The sequence below is a fragment of the Lissotriton helveticus genome, chromosome 11, assembly GCF_964261635.1.
Source record: "Lissotriton helveticus chromosome 11, aLisHel1.1, whole genome shotgun sequence".
Taxonomy (NCBI): Eukaryota; Metazoa; Chordata; class Amphibia; order Caudata; family Salamandridae; genus Lissotriton; species Lissotriton helveticus.
This window is the reverse complement of record NC_136072.1, coordinates 1168253148-1168272963: the sequence shown is the minus strand read 5'-3', so window position 1 is coordinate 1168272963 and position 19816 is coordinate 1168253148.

The following is a 19816-nucleotide window of genomic DNA, read 5'->3' as shown; positions in this document are numbered from 1 at the left end:
TCTATAAAAAGTATGATGATGCCCAATCTGATGTGGATGCCCCATATCTTGAATACCCCACTGATTGCCTGGACTTTACACTAGTCGAAACAGAGATGGCAATTAACTTAGTAAAGACTGGCAAAGCTCCAGGCTTGGATAAGATCCCTGGTGATTTATATAAACATGATCTAACAGTTTGGGCACCATATATAAATTACTTGTGTAATATGTTATCCCTTAGCTTAGATTTCCCCCGAAAGTTGGAGGGGGGCTGAAATTGTTTTAATTTTTAAAAAAGGGGATCGGATGGACCCCTCTAATTACCGGCCAATCAGCTTGATGGATATTCTCCAGAAAATCTACTCACGACATATATTAACTCGTGTCAGTGACTGGATGGAGGAGAATGCAATTTTAACCAAATTTCAAGCTGGCTTCCAATGTAAAGTAAGCACAATAGACCAGATATTTAGATTCTGCTGTCTTTATTGGAAATATGTACATATTAAAAAGGGACACCTATACGTTGCTTTCGTCGATCTGAGAGCAGCGTTTGATTTAGTGCCGCGCAATCTTTTATGGAAAACACTGAGTGTCGTAGGGTTGCCTAATAGCCTATTGGTCCAGATAAAAGAACTGCACAAAGGGAATTTTGCGAAAATCCGATGGGGCCCAAGTGGGGAACTGACCCAAAAAATTCCTATCGAGCGTGGCGTTCGCCAAGGTTGCGTAATGGCCCCTACACTTTTTTCCCTTTTCGTGAACGACATCCCTACACATCTAGAGGGATGTATAAATGATTCACCAAAACTGAATGGAGAAAGGGTAACATCACTATTGTTTGCAGACAACACTATTCTGATTTCCCAAACTAAGAAAGGTCTCCAGGCACTACTTAATTCCTTTAGTGATTATTGTAGCAAGAAAAGACTGGAGATAAATGGGAAAAAGACAAAATGTATGACCCTTAATCCACCAAAAACTGACAAAGGATGTTTAACACTGAACGGTGTTAAATTAGAATCGGTCTCACATTTTTCTTATTTGGGGGTTACTTTAGACTCAAATTTTTCTTGGAGAGCCCAAATGGGAAAAAGTAAGCTGGCATTCACTCAGAATGTAAAGCCAATTCTTAGGAAACAAAGTTTGAGTACTAGTAAAGCCGTGTCTCCGGTAGTTGAGCTTTTTAAATTTAAGGTTCAACCAGCAGCGTTGTACGGCGCAGAAATCTGGGGGCCAGGGTCAAAAGATACCTTTCGTGTTCTGGACAATAACTTCATGAGAAGTCTGGTAAGGGTCCCAAGAGGCACTCCCTTAGTGCCTCTTGAATTGGATCTAAATGTTAAAAGAACTGACCATTACACCATAATCCGCCCACTGATGTTATGGGTTAGATTGTGGCGGGTGCCTGAATTGCAGGATTACAGGGATGGTCTAAAAGAAATCATGGGGTTTGATAATTCAACAACTATCCCATGGTTAAAACATGTTAAACCTTGGCTCACCAAAATAGGTTTAAAACACTTCTGGGAGAATCCAGAACACCTACCGTCCAACCCAAAACTAACACTAAAAAGGGCCTTTTGGAGTTTCATGGTTAACATGGCAACACATGCTTCGGCTGCTGGAACCTTGGTAACAAATTTTCTCAGCTTCAAGGATGAGCCACTATTTGATACTTTTCTAGATGAGATAGAGCCCCCACTTGCTAAAACTCTATTCTTAAAATTAAGATATGGCAATCTCTTGACCAAAACAACCCTAGCACGTTGGTCAAGGAGGTCCAATGCTCTATCCCTGGAGGCTGACGAAATTTGCGCCATGTGTGACTGTAGCCAGATTGAAAATGATATTCACATCTTCTTTTTTTGCCCTGCCTATGTATTGGCTAGAATAGGATGGATTAAACCACTATGCCTATTGTTAGGCCTTAGATCATGCAACCAGGCCCTGAGAATACTTAAAACCCAATACAAACCAAACAATAATATTTAGTGTTAGTCGATTTTTACACTCAATCTTTTTCCTAAGGAAAAAAAAGGGCCAACAGCTATAAATGAAGTATATCCCTTAAACAGAATTAGAATGTGCCTAGCAATTATATGGGGATATCTGGTATATCCAAACGGTTGTGCTTAGTTGTATTTGTATTAAGAAATGTATTTTTATTGATGTTTTAAAACCTTTCGACAAAAATGTTTATATTAATGTAATGAATTGTGCTGTGACTCTTTTATGGCATTTATGCCGAAATAAAGATTTTGAATACTGAATACTAAACACTGCTCTCTTGCACTGTTCTTGTTTTTAACTAGGAAGAGGTCATATTCTTAATAAAATTGCCTCTCTTTCTTGCCCTCTGTCCTATCTCAACTCACCACTTGTATTATTTTTGCACTGCACATCTACCCATTAGCTCATTATCACTTGGTCGTTAAGTGCTTGTGGGCAGTGACCCCGATCTGTTACAGGGTAAGAATATGGTCTCAATGATCAAGAGACTTATTACCTCTGTTTGGATGACCAGATGATAAAATTGATCATACAATACTTTGATGGGTATCCTATGAAAAACCTTGCGGGTTCTATTCACAACCACAACAGACCTTCTGTTTTAAGCTCTGTTTATGCTACTCTATTAACTATATGGTGATCATCGCTGTACTAGTCCAGACACTGTCGATGACATATTGAGGCTCCTTTTTGATATCCTCTTGTGAGACCCCTAGTTTCCTTTGTTGTTTATACTCATTTATCTTAAACAGCTAACACCCAGTGACAAAGCCAATCAGACTGACAGGCTTTAGGCGTATGTCAGTTGCTGTGCCATTTATCTGCATAAAACTACATCTCAGAGAGAAACAAAAAGACCGGTCTGATGGCCCACTCTGGGAATCACATAAATGTATATGGCATGTTCCTTTATAGAGAGCACCCACTTTTTTCATCTCACATAAAGACCTGTCTGCACACATTTCTATATGACTGGTTACAGCAAGCATCTGTGGGTGCTTCTTGAAGTCTGGCTGGAGAATATTTTTACAAAGTTAATGCTGCATGCAGTGGATGACACTGGGAAAACATACATTTTAAAGGGCTAAAGTTGTCATGCAGAACAATTTACACATTACAGTAACTGTTGAACAAATTAAACCAAGAAGATAGGGGGAAGTTTTTAAAGTGTCAGGACTATACATTCCCTCTGCTTAGTAAGCCTTTCTTTATCACTACATGTATTTGCTTTAAAATGCACCATTTGCCATTCTTTTTTTCATTTCCTTCCCAGGAGAGGGACTCCCTTGGACCCTGGGTTTGTCCATAGAACTTGTTCACATTGCTTGCTCTATAAAAATCATGCCCAATGTTTACGCCACACCACTTTCAAATGTCACCAGCCACCACTGACAAGATCTCAGACAGAAGACCCTGCTTAGGACTCAGCTGGATCAATTTACATGAGCTGAGACATAATACTGAGAGAGTCAATTTTAAGTCTCCCTTGTGTCTGTGCTCGGCTCCTGCAATACAGGAGTGATCTTCAGCAGCGGGTTCTCTGTGTACATAATTTAGGCTGTCTGTGTCTTTCTTGGTCTTTGCTTCGTTAGTGTAATTGTTCTCTTCGATCTTCGAGGCAGCTTCACAAACCCAGGGATGAGTTTGCTTAAAGGCGGAAAATGTGACTGAAATAAAGCACTGCCTGAGGGGATGGGAGCAATTATCCTCCAGATACGGCACCTCTGGGATCTTCAATTTATTAGGATTTAAAACACTATTAATTGAATAAAAAATATCTGAGATGTGCTGTTTATATATTGTTTTGTATAAGTTAGGATTCGCTGCCCCATTTTATGTTTGGCTGCCATTTTGAGCCATGATCAAAACAAATCTCTCTCTGTCTCTGCTAGAATCAGTTTCTGTAATTTTTGTTTTATCCAAGGGGGGCCCCCGGTACTAATGAATACACTGCCCTTTTTAGCGCATAACTTTCCCACTAGATAGAGGCCTGCTCCCACTAGTCCAGTGATGGGCACGAGCAGAACGACCTTGGCATTGAGATAGTTTTTTCCGAACTATTCCTTTATTTTTTTCGATGTCTCTTTTTAACAAGATTGATAGGATGCTGTCCAGATTCTTGTGGGGGTACCGCCGCTCAAGAAGATCTTTAAAGTGGTGTACTCTTCCACAAGAACGTGCTGGGTTGGGATTTCCGAATTTTAGATTGTATTATTGGGCTATTACTCTTAAAGCAATCAGGGTGCTATTACTCCATGATCATGTTACCGAACCTTCTATGGCACCTTCTATTTTTGAAATGCTAATGGGCACAGAAGTTCGTCAATGTCTACTGAAGTTCACGGAACCAAGCTATTATAAGAGAACAAAATTCAAGGTGTTTTTGTCCGCTTTTTTAGTTTGGAGACAAATCAATAAAACCCTGCGAATAATCTCAAAGTTAAATTTTTATACACCTATTTCTGGTAATATGTCATTATCGGGGATTTTTCAAGATACGGCAATATATCGATGGCAAATGAGACAGATTTATCTACTGGGGCAACTCTATCAAAATGGGATTTTTGTGTCCTTTTCTGAACTCCAAGAAACATTTGGCCTCTCTAGGAATGAATTCTTTAAATATTTACAGATCCGTAGCTTTTTGGGAAAAAAAAATCTGTTATATAATGATGCTATGGAGACTGTTGATATTTTAGAAAGCTGTAGGACGAATAGCCGTATTGGTACGATTTATCAATTAATGGTTAATAGGTTGCATGATGACCTAGATCAGCAGGCCCAGAAATGGCAAAGAAAATTGGGCATAGAAGGAATAGATTTGGTAAGGGCCTTTGAGATGACTAAGAAGGTACTAATTAATAGTTCTCTTAAGAGCCAACACTATATGGCTACCCTGGACCTATACTACACACCCGCGAAACTAGCCAAATGGAAGGCCACGAAGGGTAATAATTGTAGCCGTTGTGGAATCTTAGCAGCGGACTCATGTCATATGTTTTACAGCTGTCTCAAATTGGCGTTATATATAGATAAGATTGAAAAATTCTTGACTAACCTGCTCAATGTCAATATTAAGTTATGCCTTTCTTTGATAATTTTTGGTATTTATTTTCCTTATGAAAACCTAACTACTAATCAGGAATATTTTCTGTTTATTGGAATGGCTGTATATCGTTTTTGTATTACTTCTAGATGGCTGGATATAGATTCGCCCACATTTGAACAATGGCTGGGAAAGTTGCTAAATATATACAGAATGGACAAAGCAGTTTATAAACTGAAGGGACAGAAAAAGAAGATCCTCGCTAGGAATTTATGGTTCCCTATTGAAAATTGGATTTAAATCTAATAATTACTGTTTATTGTAATGATATTTTTTTGATACCGATAATGTACTAGTAATAATTTGAATGATGGTTGTTGATCAGATACCGCTTTGTTTTTGTATGTTTTTTTGCCTCTGCCAAAAAAAAAAAAAAAAAAAGAGATAGTTTGTGCCAGGTCTCAGGATTGAAACTTAGCCTTCTGTACCTCATTTGCGTAACTGCCTCCATCTGGAAATTTTGAGGCTGGGCGTGTTCTGAACCGTACATAATGTATCACCATGTCAGTCCCTCTGCAGCAATCCTTAGCGACTGGGTAGACTGGACTCCGCTTGAGTGTACCTGAATAAATATACTTGGCTTGTGTTCTCTACTGTCTAACCTACTTTTTATTTGTATGGAAGGCTGAGAGGTGGTCACGAGTGACCTGGATGGCCCTAATCGGGTCACTTCCTTCAGTTGGCGCCTAAACAGGGACTCCATCGGGTGAGGGGCCCATCCCCCCCTGAAGACAGGTGGGGAGGTCGAAGCTGCCATCGGGTTGGACGGACGGACCGTGGATCCCTGCACGAGAGAGTTCCTGAACTCGCAGCTTCCCGTTCTGTCCCGCCGGACAGTGCCTCGCCCAGCAGTCATCCCGACTGGAGTCCTGAATGGCGATACCATTGGATCTGACAGTTTGGTCCAAAGAGTCGGCAGTGGAGAATAAATTTGTTTGACCTGTGCACACCAGGTGAGTTTGTTTTGGTTCCTTGTGGATATGGTACCATTTTGGTTTGTATTTGGCACAGTCTGAGGACCGATTTTGGTACAAAGTGTTTGCAAACACATTGCCAGGCAATATAACAAATTTGGCTCACTTTTGAAAATGCCTGTAATTAGCCGATTCTTGGTTTCTTGTTGCAGTTGATGCTCTGCAGATGCACAATTGGAAGAAAGTCAGCCAGCGCCTCCAGCAGGCACTCCGAACTTTGATATGTATGTGTAGTATGGTCTTGCCCCTATTATGTTTAGTACACTGTGGCACAAATATACGAGGGGCAATGGCGAGTTGCAACGGCCGTTCATGGGCACTTTTGATGAACAAAAAAATTGAGTTTTACAGGAGAAGTTGTTTACGAAAAGAAGTAGGCAGTCTATGTTTGATTCTCTTCTAAAGTGGCAGAAGGAGGCTAAGCAGAGCTGAATGAAAGCAGAGAAAGAGGCCCAGAAGTGGAGAATGCAAACATTGACTCAGACAGCTGCAATGCATGATAGAGAGAAGCAAGAGATAGGAACTGAACGTGAAGATAGGAGGTTTCGATTGAATATCGATAAATCGTATGTGAACCAAGAAGAAAATGATACGTTTGTGGAACAATTGTTAGATACTCGACCCCACCCCCATATGACCCGCACAGGATATATCCCGCTCTTCCCTCATAGGCTCATCTACCCAGTACTTCTGACTCTACTTTTCCACTCCTGTTACTATTGATCGGACGGCCTTGTCCATGGCACCTCCTGTCCATTCTTTGTCCTCACCATCTGTGGCAACTATGACTGTTAGTACTCGAGTAACACTTATTGCGTCAACATCTATTTCACCAGCTCTTACACCTGGGACGCAGCCAGCAGTGACGTTAGTGCCTATTACTTCTGTTACTACTCCCACTGTGTTCTTCCATTCCCCGACATTGCAGAGTAGCAGGACGCCAGTAGGTGGATTTGAGGATAGAGGCTGGACAAAGTTTAAAGAGTGACTGGGTCCGTATGTGAGATCGGAGATGGGTGATGCAGAGAAAAAGGTAGTAGCTATTCAGGCTGCACAGTGGGCTCGAAACCCCATTTATGGTGTGGAAGATGTGTGGAGTGTGATGAAAGATTATGAGCCTTTTGTACAGCAGCATGCCCTTAAGCATATGTCGACTACTTTGATCAGTCTTTGGGAGCAGTGCTTCAGTGACGTAGCACTGCAAATTCTACATGATATTAAGGATCATGTATATGTTACTGATATGGCGCCTGGTCAATTTTTTGGTAATGTTGTGACGTTGCTTGCCTATCGGGGTAGGCTGCTTGAGAAGAGCCCCACCCCAGTATCTCAGTTTGCAATGCGGGAGGTTCATCCTATTTATCACCCTGAGCTGAGGGATCAGCATAATGTTGTTACCAGACCAGGGGCAGCGTCCCGATTCCAAGAGCAATGAGTTTATACTCCATGGAAAAGGAGTAAAGTCTTGTCGCCTAAGACTCAGTTACCTGATCCTAAGAAGAATCCAACTGCTTATTATAAAGAATTGACTGAAGCTGCCTCTTCAACAGTGGTGTCACTTGCTGATATTGAAATGTTTTTTGGCTTACCAGTTCCGGTTCATATTTGGAAACAAGTACACACACAAGGATCATGCTGTGGAATTGGGTGGTACCTTGGACCAAATTAAAGTATGGGATCTGGAAAGGAAGCCTGGTGATAAGACTAGGGCAGAGATACTTGCTTTGGCCGGCCGTATCTTACAGTTATGCATTCTCTTATTCCTGTGTATTCGCCATTCTTGTTGACGTCTAACTGTGAAGAGAATTTGATGGGTTTGGACTTTTTGAAGAAATTGCATGCTATAATTTATTGTTTCCCGGCAGGTGTTTACATGACAGTGGTTCCAGATGTAGTACGCGCTACGCAGTACCTGTCCAAAGATGTGCCTCTTCTTGCAGAGTTTAGAGATGTACTGCCCACTCTTTGGGTGAGAAGGTGACACAGATATGGAACTGTTACAGACACCGCCAGTTTCGGTCTGAGTTGAAAACAATCGAGTTGAAAACAATGTTACCCCGCATACCTCAGTACAAAATACCACAGGTGGGTGAGCGAGCTTTATTGCAAATTGTACAGGTCTTGATTGAGAAAGGTATGGTTGAGGAGACGACTGCTAATGTTTGTAATAGCCCTATTCTTCCCATTTTCAAAAGGACACCTTCAGGTTCCTCTGATGATCATGCAGATGTTTATCGCTTTGTGATTGACTTGCGTGAAGTTAATAAAATAGTGATTCCCCAGTTTCTGGTGGTTCCTGACATTACCACTCTTTTGACAGTGATTCCGTCTTCTTCTACATTCTTTTCTGTCATTGATTTGAAATGCATTCTTCAGTATCCCCATTCATCCTGACAGTAGGAATCTGTTTGGGTTTACCCTGGCTGGTAGAAGCTTTAGATTCTGTTGCACTCCTCAAGGCTTACAGAAAGTCGAAGTATCTATAATCAGGCATTGAAAGGTCAGCTGGATTCCTTGTCACTCCCTACAGGTAATGTATTGCTTTAGTATGTCGATGACTTGCTCATCACTTCGGATACAGAACAAGGTTGCAAAGACAATACAGTTAAATTGTTGTTGCCTCTCTGAAACCAGTCACGTTACTACCCCTCCCATCTGAGAATGAGGATATTGACATACATGATTGCATCTTCCGGACGGAAAAAGAGACAAAAGGTACGGTAGACCTTACAGATGTTCCCTAATCTGACCCCCAAGGGGAACTATATGATGATGGCTCTTGCTTTAAATTACCAGATGGTACTACAACTGCTGCATATGATATTACTACGCTGCATACGGTAGTTGAGACATCACAAGTTCCCTATCAGTCAGCCCAAGCAGCAGAGCTCATTGCCCTTATACAAGCCTGCGAATTGAGTGAGGGACTGCTTGTTAATATTTATACTGACAGCCAGTATGCATTTTGAGTCGCCCATAATTTCGGGCGACTCTGGGCAGAGAGAGAGTTTCTTACTTCCCATGGTACAAAGATCCAACATGGTCACCTTGTTATATATAGGCTTTTGTCCGCTTTGACACTCCCTGAGAAATTGGCAATAGTGAAGTGTAGCACCCATAGAAAAGTTACTGATGATGTAGGTAAAGGGAATGCGTTAGCAGATCAGACAACTAAGGAAACAGACCGGACTAGGATGAAAAGAATGTTCGTAGCAGGTCCCGCTTGGTGGGTGCCCGAGGTCACCATGTTTGAGGATACACTTGAGAACATGAAGGAGATACAAAGTGAGGCCACAGTGGAGGGATTTGCAGTGTGGCAAGAAAGTACAGCACAATTGAATAATGAGGGATGTTGGATTGACAAGTCAGGGAAGCAGAGATGGTGTTGCCTGATGCATATGTTCTTCCTGTAGTCATAATTGCCCTTGGCCCAGCCCATATCAGCGCTAAGGATATTTGCAAGCTGTTAAACCCTGTATGGCAGAATAATAACATCTCCAAAACTGCTGCACATTTAGTGAAGTACTGCATGGTGTGCATGATGCACAATCCTGGAAAGCGTACCCCTACACCACTCGGTAATTTTGCATTACCTACTTTCTCTTTCGAGGTCCTTCAGTTAGAATAGATCGAATTGAACATTGTCAATAATTTGAAGTTTGTGTTGGTGGTTGTTTGTGTATTCAGTAAATGGGTTGAGGCTTACCCCAGTAAAGACAATACAGCCATTGCGACTGCTAAAGTACTTCTGAATGATATCTTTCCTCATTTCGGCTTACCCTGTTTGATCTGGAGTGATAATGGAAGTCACTTTCATGCCAAGGTCATTTAGTTAATTTGTGATCGTTCACAATAAACAGAAGTTTCATGCTGCAAACCACCCACAGTCAGCAGGTTTGGTTGAGAAGTACAATGGTACTCTCAAACTGAAAGTGGCAAAGATTCAGGAGACAACAGGGTTACAGTGGCTAGATGCTTTACCATTAGCTCTTTTGTCGACAAGAACAACAGCACATTCTAGAACGGATTGCCAGCTTACGAGGTCATATTTGGACACCCGCCAAATGTCTGTGGAGTCCTGCGCCCTCATTAGTTCTCTGATATTGAGTATCCATTGTTGACAGACTATCTCTGCCAGTTAACTGAAAATGTGTGTTCTATTCACCAACAGGCCTATGAGTCCCTTCCACCCACACCAGAGTGGCCCGGGGACAATATTCGGCCTGGGGACTCTATATTAGTGATAACTTCCAGCAGAAGAAGAGCTTAGAGCACCATTGGAAGGGACCTGAATAGGTCCTCTTGCCCACTCGAACTGCTGGGATGGTCGCTGGCCGAAAGAACTGGATACACGACAATCACTGCCACAGGATACCCTCACCCTTGCCCTATGATCAATGGGTGAGGGACGGCATTGGGGACAAATTTGTCCCCTTCAGCGATGGAAAGTTAAACTGGACCCAAATGGATGCTGAGAACGATGAAGTGTTGAATGCAGCAGTTCCTTTCAGAAATTCAAGCCATTAAGGAGCCGCTGTTTGTTGACCCCTCTGTGCCTGGAGTTACTAGGTACAATTTGCGTCCTTGGCTGAGCAATAGTGCACCAAAGGATAAGTCAGATTAGCCGGGGATGGACTGTGTAAGTTAGGGTGTACTTTGCAATCGTCCCAACGGTGTTAGTTCAGGGTGTCGTGAGATTGGTGCACTCTTCTAACATTGGACAGGATAAATCAAAAGTGCTCCCTAAGGAGGGGGTACATTACACTGTGTGACGTGAGATTCACCATGAGCTTAGGACTGAGCAAGCTCCACCATTGGTGCTCAAGAGCGCCAACGTTGATTAACAATAGGAGCCAATACCAGTGAGGCTCTGATGAACACTGGGAACACTTACTTTTACTATTGCTTTTATTTAACCCTGATTCAGAAAAGGGGGTGGTGATGAACAGAGTGTCTGAATTAAGCAGACCACTCTTACCCAGTCCAAAGATCAGGGCTTGATCCATCACCGTTTTTTAGCTCACTGCACCATCCCAGCTCAGAACCTGGCTACATGCAAATTAGTCTGTTCCTCTCCCAGTGCATGATGGGAACAGGGCAAACCAAACTACCAAGTCAATTCTTATACTGGGAAGGAAACAAGCTTCCGGGTACCGGTTTCTGGCATTTCAGCCGTCGTCGGCCCGGCTTGCTTGAATCCTGATGGTGCAATGAGCAAGGGACTCACATCTGAGTATACCCTTCCACGCTTATGGTGGACAAAATGATTCAGAAAAGGGGGTGGTGATGAACAGAGTGTCTGAATTAAGCAGACCACTCTTACCCAGTCCAAAGATCAGGGCTTGATCCATCACCGTTTTTTAGCTCACTGCACCATCCCAGCTCAGAACCTGGCTATATGCAAATTAGTCTGTTCCTGTCCCAGTGCATGATGGGAACAGGGCAAACCAAACTACCAAGCCAATTCTTATACTGGGAAGGAAACAAGCTTCCGGGGACCGGTTTCTGGCATTTCAGCCGTCGTCGGCCCGGCTTGCTTGAATCCTGATGGTGCAATGAGCAAGGGACTCACATCTGAGTATACCCTTCCACGCTTATGGTGGACAAAATGATTCAGAAAAGGGGGTGGTGATGAACAGAGTGTCTGAATTAAGCAGACCACTCTTACACAGTCCAAAGATCAGGGCTTGATCCATCACCGTTTTTTAGCTCACTGCACCATCCCAGCTCAGAACCTGGCTATATGCAAATTAGTCTGTTCCTGTCCCAGTGCATGATGGGAACAGGGCAAACCAAACTACCAAGCCAATTCTTATACTGGGAAGGAAACAAGCTTCCGGGGACCGGTTTCTGGCATTTCAGCCGTCGTCGGCCCGGCTTGCTTGAATCCTGATGGTGCAATGAGCAAGGGACTCACATCTGAGTATACCCTTCCACGCTTATGGTGGACAAAATGATTCAGAAAAGGGGGTGGTGATGAACAGAGTGTCTGAATTAAGCAGACCACTCTGACCCAGTCCAAAAATCAGGGCTTGATCCATCACCGTTTTTTAGCTCACTGCACCATCCCAGCTCAGAACCTGGCTATATGCAAATTAGTTTGTTCCTGTCCCAGTGCATGATGGGAACAGGGCAAACCAAACTACCAAGCCAATTCTTATACTGGGAAGGAAACAAGCTTCCGGGGACCAGTTTCTGGCATTTCAGCCGTCGTCGGCCCGGCTTGCTTGAATCCTGATGGTGCAATGAGCAAGGGACTCACATCTGAGTATACCCTTCGAACCTTATGGTGGACAAAATGATTCAGAAAAGGGGGTGGTGATGAACAGAGTGTCTGAATTAAGCAGACCACCCTTACCCAGTCCAAATATTTTGGCCACTATGAGTGTGGAAGGGTATGCTCAGACATGAGTCCCTTGCTCACTGCACCATCAGGATTCAAGCAAGCCAGGCCGAAGACGGCTGTAATGCCAGAAACCGGTCCCCGGAAGCTTGTTTCCTTTCCAGTGAAGAATTGGCTTGGTAGTTTGGTCTGCCCTGTTCCCATGATGCACTGGGCCAGGGACAGACTAATTTGCATATAGCCAGGTTCTGAACTGGGATGGTGCAGTGAGCTAAAAAAACGGTGATGGATCAAGCCCTGATCTGTTGACTGGGTAGGAGTGTTCTGATTAACTCAGATACTCTGTCCATCACCACCCCCTTTTGAAAATATTTTGGCCACTATGAGTGTGGAAGGGTATGCTCAGACATGAGTCCCTTGCTCACTGCACCATCAGGATTCAAGCAAGCCGGGCCGAAGACGGCTGTAATGCCAGAAACCGGTCCCCGGAAGCTTGTTTCCTTTCCAGTGAAGAATTGGCTTGGTAGTTTGGTCTGCCCTGTTCCCATGATGCACTGGGCCAGGGACAGACTAATTTGCATATAGCCAGGTTCTGAACTGGGATGGTGCAGTGAGCTAAAAAACGGTGATGGATCAAGCCCTGATCTGTTGACTGGGTAGGAGTGTTCTGATTAACTCAGATACTCTGTCCATCACCACCCCCTTTTGAAAATATTTTGGCCACTATGAGTGTGGAAGGGTATGCTCAGACATGAGTCCCTTGCTCACTGCACCATCAGGATTCAAGCAAGCCGGGCAGAAGACGGCTGTAATGCCAGAAACCGGTCCCCGGAAGCTTGTTTCCTTTCCAGTGAAGAATTGGCTTGGTAGTTTGGTCTGCCCTGTTCCCATGATGCACTGGGCCAGGGACAGACTAATTTGCATATAGCCAGGTTCTGAACTGGGATGGTGCAGTGAGCTAAAAAACGGTGATGGATCAAGCCCTGATCTGTTGACTGGGTAGGAGTGTTCTGATTAACTCAGATACTCTGTCCATCACCACCCCCTTTTGAAAATATTTTGGCCACTATGAGTGTGGAAGGGTATGCTCAGACATGAGTCCCTTGCTCACTGCACCATCAGGATTCAAGCAAACCGGGCCGAAGACGGCTGTAATGCCAGAAACCGGTCCCCGGAAGCTTGTTTCCTTTTCAGTGAAGAATTGGCTTGGTAGTTTGGTCTGCCCTGTTCCCATGATGCACTGGGCCAGGGACAGACTAATTTGCATATAGCCAGGTTCTGAACTGGGATGGTGCAGTGAGCTAAAAAACGGTGATGGATAAAGCCCTGATCTGTTGACTGGGTAGGAGTGTTCTGATTAACTCAGATACTCTGTCCATCACCACCCCCTTTTGAAAATATTTTGGCCACTATGAGTGTGGAAGGGTATGCTGAGACATGAGTCCCTTGCTCACTGCACCATCAGGATTCAAGCAAGCCGGGCCGAAGACGGCTGTAATGCCAGAAACCGGTCCCCGGAAGCTTGTTTCCTTTCCAGTGAAGAATTGGCTTGGTAGTTTGGTCTGCCCTGTTCCCATGATGCACTGGGCCAGGGACAGACTAATTTGCATATAGCCAGGTTCTGAACTGGGATGGTGCAGTGAGCTAAAAAACGGTGATGGATCAAGCCCTGATCTGTTGACTGGGTAGGAGTGTTCTGATTAACTCAGATACTCTGTCCATCACCACCCCCTTTTGAAAATATTTTGGCCACTATGAGTGTGGAAGGGTATGCTCAGACATGAGTCCCTTGCTCACTGCACCATCAGGATTCAAGCAAGCCGGGCCGAAGACGGCTGTAATGCCAGAAACCAGTCCCCGGAAGCTTGTTTCCTTTCCAGTGAAGAATTGGCTTGGTAGTTTGGTCTGCCCTGTTCCCATGATGCACTGGGCCAGGGACAGACTAATTTGCATATAGCCAGGTTCTGAACTGGGATGGTGCAGTGAGCTAAAAAACGGTGATGGATCAAGCCCTGATCTGTTGACTGGGTAGGAGTGTTCTGATTAACTCAGATACTCTGTCCATCACCACCCCCTTTTGAAAATATTTTGGCCACTATGAGTGTGGAAGGGTATGCTCAGACATGACTCCCTTGCTCACTGCACCATCAGGATTCAAGCAAGCCGGGCCGAAGACGGCTGTAATGCCAGAAACCGGTCCCCGCAAGCTTGTTTCCTTTCCAGTGAAGAATTGGCTTGGTAGTTTGGTCTGCCCTGTTCCCATGATGCACTGGGCCAGGGACAGACTAATTTGCATATAGCCAGGATCTGAACTGGGATGGTGCAGTGAGCTAAAACACGGTGATGGATCAAGCCCTGATCTGTTGACTGGGTAGGAGTGTTCTGATTAACTCAGATACTCTGTCCATCACCACCCCCTTTTGAAAATGTATTTAACCCTGGGCATAGTGTACGTAGCGGGCTACACAGAGTGCCACAGAGTTGGAAACATACTCCGTGGAACTCGGCGTAATTTCTCTACGCCGCCACCTCCCCTATTAAGATATAACTGAACAGTAATTTAAAGAAAGTAAAAACCACTTACCTCAATGGAATTCGGCGTAACTCCGCTACACCGCCACCCCCCCTATTAAGGTATAACTTAACAGTAATTTAAAGAAAGTAAAAACCACTTACCTCTTTACCGCGGCATCCCGAGGCTGCCTACTACTCTTCCTCTCCATGGGTACTGCTTCAGAAAACTGTGCATTCCACACTCCCGCACATGCGCATTTCTCGCAAGAAATATTGCAATCTTTTGGAAGTCAATCTTAGTCAGCCTGTATTTATGTTTTTTAATTCTGTGTAGGTTAGAGGATTGTGTGAAGCGACAAGATCTCAGGCTATTGTCACACGTTTCTCAGCTCATTGAATGAATGAAAGAATTAATGAATTCATTCATTTAATTTTGGATTTATAAAGTGCTTGGTTACTCCAAGGGAGTGTCCCCGCGCTGAGCAGAATCAGGGCCTGGCGAGTTAGGCGCAGGAGGACTTCTAAATCTGTCTAAAGAACTAGGTCTTCGGGTTTTTCTGAAAACTTGCCTCAGTTTGTTCAAGTCTTTGGTTAACTGGCATTGAATTTCAGAGCTTGGCTGCACGCAGCTCAAAGGAGCATCCCCCCAGGGGAAACTTTGTTTACAACACAGTGCTTACACTGCACGACCTTTTCCACGCAGCTATTATAACGCAAGACGTTACTACGACTTGCGCTGGATGGCGCTGTGGGATAAGGAAAGTTGTAATTTTATATTCCAACACCTTCCTTACTGTTACGGGGACTGGTGTTGGAATATAAAATGATAAAATTCCTAAATCCGTGCCCTCAAACGCAAGTCGTTGTAACGACTTGCGTTGTAAAATCTGCGATGTCAAGTACCGCGATCTACAAGGTCGCGTTGTGCTGACATACAGCCTCCCCCCAGTCTTGCACTGCTTACTCTGGGGATTACTGCTAGCACTGCCACTCCAGATCTGAGTGTTTTGAAGGGAGTGTAAGCCTTTATCAGGGGTAAGAGATATCTGGGACCCCTCCGATACATCATCCTATGCATGAAACCCAGGTCTTTATATCAGATTCTGTGTTTAACTTTGAGCCAGTGAAGTTCGGCCAGACCGTGGCTGATGGAAGACCATTTCGGTACTCTCAGAAGTATCCGGGCTGCATTGCCAGCCTGCCTCTTGGGGTGCCTAGATAGAGTACATTGCAGTAGTCTAGCTGAGACATCAGGAAGGCCTGCACTACTGTTTTTTGTGCTGCAGCCAGTATTAGCCTCATGAGCTTCTTTATCAGTCTCAGCATATGCCCACTGTGGCCCTGATCTGACTGTCAAAAGATAGTTGTGCATCATTCTTCCAAGTAGAGTATTTTACCTTATATTCTGATGTTTTGAGTCAAAAGGTTTTCAGAAAGTTTCATACTTTCATCTGGTGACCAAACAATCCCAGGAGTACACTTCAAAGCAACGAGCACCTTAGGTGAGGCCCTTAGATATTACGAGAGTGTCAGGCAGAGGTCCGCAGCAATGTCCTGTTGTTACTGGTCAGCTGGAAACATCAGGAAGTAGGTATCTTGCAGCTTGCTGTGTCCCACAAGAAGTCAGCCAACTGACCCTTGGAATCCATGTATCTGTCCTGGGTACAAGTGGAAGCAGATTCAGTCCAGCGGGTCCACTCACAGGTTTCTACCAGCAGGTGCAATCCTTGACTTTTTCACAGGACCTGAGAGAATTCTAAAGCGGGTGCCTTAGAGATACCACATTTATGGTTGGCGCGACCTACTTGGTGGAGGGTACTATTGATTACTCCCTAACCAATGGACTAAAAGTTCCCTAGTGCAACCCCACCCTAACTTTCAGTAGTTCCTGTTTGTCTTACAGCAAAGAGGCCTAAATGAATGTGCCAGGACAAAACCAAGGTTGAAGTCTTCAGCCACGCTGATCTTGGGTTCTGAGAGAGTGTGTGGGAGGGTACTATGGAAATCATCAGTGTCCTGCAATGGCTAAAACTAAAATCCAGTTGGAAGCTGGCCCTGCAACCACAACAAAGCAGGAAACAGAAGTCCAGTAAGACAAAAGCAGGGTCCATCAACAACCAGACAGGGGATACTCAAGAATAGTGTTCTAGTAATTTTTTATCCCTTTAAAGGGCACAAACATTTTACATGCGCCTCAGATCGGCCTGTCAGACAGGATTTGATGCTAGTGTGCTAACAAGAGGGGAAGTAGATCTCGCCCTTAAGGTTCAGCTGAGCTCAGACGAGTCATCTCTGCCTATTCAGTTCGACCTGTCAATCAAGGTGGGCTTTTGTGTGGCAACTGGGAGGAATTTCAGGCATCATTAAGGTCAAGCATTTTATTGGCAACTTCTGTACCAGTGATTAGCCTCTAGGAGCTTTAGGCAGGGAAAAACTAACTTTCTAGGTGTTACTTTTCCTAAGTAGGTATCAAAAATCCAACTTCCCAAGTGAATTCAGCTTTTAATAAATATTAAAAAGCTTGGTTGAGTTAGTTTTCTAGCTGGTCCTAAATGGTAGATGACAGAATTAATATTTTAATCTATACTCTAGTGTTCTCATAAGAACACCAGGGCCCACCACAGTGAAAATAGGTTTTGGGGGCTTGTCACGGCAGAGTAATGGTAACGTTCCATTTCTACTTATCCCACTTTTAAATACAATACACATTGTCTTGTTAGCTACAAGGCCCACATTGGGGTAAATTACTAATATTCAATAGGAAGGATTTTTTCATGCCAAAAGAGTTATTTGAACAGCTTATGCTGTGAGTTTAAACAACAGCAGTCAGGCTACAACGGTAGGCCTGAAGCTCTGGTTTCCTTGTCACATTAGTGGATGGCATAATATGCTGCAGTCCACTAGTGAAATTTAACTTTCTATGCCATGGGCGTAGTTTCTACACTTCATACTGTAGCATTATAGGAGAGTTAAATACACCAAACAGGGATAAGTCAGTTTCTACAAGTTTTAGGAGTAAGAGTGCATACACAGGGTACAGGACACCAATACTCAAGTGTACAGAGTATATCAATTAGCAGTACAACTCAGCTGAAAATAGGGATAACCATTCAAAAGGGGAATTGTCTCACAAATGGAAACTTGATTATTGGAATGCTAAAAAACTCTTCCATCCTCAATAGTGCTACAAGATTGTGCCACTGGAAAACTAATTTTTCTTACAATGCTACACATCTGTGAACCGTCATACTATTAGTGAAAGGTACTGATGAAGCAAGATTTCGCATATTACGCGACTTGCTTGACATCAAGAACCTCGAATAACATTTAATCCTATAATTCAACTTGTACGTCTTACTAACTTTCCTTTATCTTTATATTTGAGTGTCGTAGTGACGCTTGCCTATGTGTTTACTAATACAAATAACCCGTGTCCCTAAAATGGCCGCCGCTTGATGGGTTACTTCTGCGCATGCGTTAGTCACACTCACGTGACGTGACGTAGTTGCAGTTTTGGTGGGAATTCTTGCGCCTGCGCACTTGCGTCTAAAATGGTTGTCTGTGTCCTAACGTGGTGAAGCTTGCGCAGATGCTTTCGTGTTCTTGTCTGTTGCACTAACTATAATGCCATAGTATAATTTTTTAATGTAAGGAGTATAAAGTAGCTACTCATAGTATACAGTGAATTCATTTATTTCTATGTTTTAATTTGTTTTCGCTTACTTTCCATGTACCGCGGTATTGAGGGTCTGATGCAAGACGATGTTCTGCGCATGACCGTATTCTGCCGGTTGCATTGACAGGGTGCCAACTGAAGGTCCCTGCCAAGACGTGCCTGGGAAGATGCACCTTCACCCAGCCGGAGAAGCTGAAAAATGTTACATTAGAAACAAATGTATTTCTCCCTATTGTATTCTGTAGAATCGGTCATGGGAACCCCAAATTCAATAGACGGTTCCAGAATATGTAAAACTCGACTTGTAGACGTAAATTGTGATTGGTGTGTTAGACTATCCTAGGGGGGGACCAATCGAAATTGGGGATTCTGACACTTGCAACATTTGGGGGGTGGTACACTGACCCGAAAACAGTATAACTAGCCTAGGTTTAGCTAGAGAATTTGTCCGACTTGTCTGAATAGCTGACCTGTCACTGACCCAACGCACTCAATGGGTGACTGAATACAGAGCGCTGCGGAGCACTCTGTCCGAATTTGACCATAGACTCTAAGGTTTACTAAACCTTAAGTGCTGGCGGAGCACTTTGCTGGAGAGTTCGCTAACCCAATCGGGGTTCTGACTGATAGCTGCAGAGAGGGTGGAGCGCAGGCGTTGCTTCCGAACTGCGGGTGCTGGTCGTGCCTTGGTGGTCCTGTCCTGATCCTAATCTGGTTTTCCTGTCCTGTCCTGGGGTGTCCAATCTGCACCTGCTGTCCCATAGATGACTGTCCTTCCTTGGTGTATTTCCTGTCCTTGACTGATCCGTGGCCAGGGTTGGTCTGCACACCATTCTAGGTAATTATATAGGGCTAAGAACTCTATACTGCACTCTCTATTTTCTGTCTTTGCTTAAATAAAGACATTCCTTGCATACGTAAAATTTTCCATGTTTTCCGCAACCTATCCATGTCCCTATGTTTCCCTACCTTTCAGAACACATTCTCTCCATACTGTTTATGAATCATAAATGTGGTTTATAATTTTCTCCTGCAAATCTGATTTGAAGTACTGATGTTAGAACTATAGCGTGTTCCACTTTTTCCCCTCCTATAGATGTATAGGATTTCCAATCTTTTACTTAAATTCTAGTTTGTGATCCATTTCCGAAATCTATTTAGTATATCGCTTTGTTATTACTTTCCTATAGACTCATAAATGGTTGCCT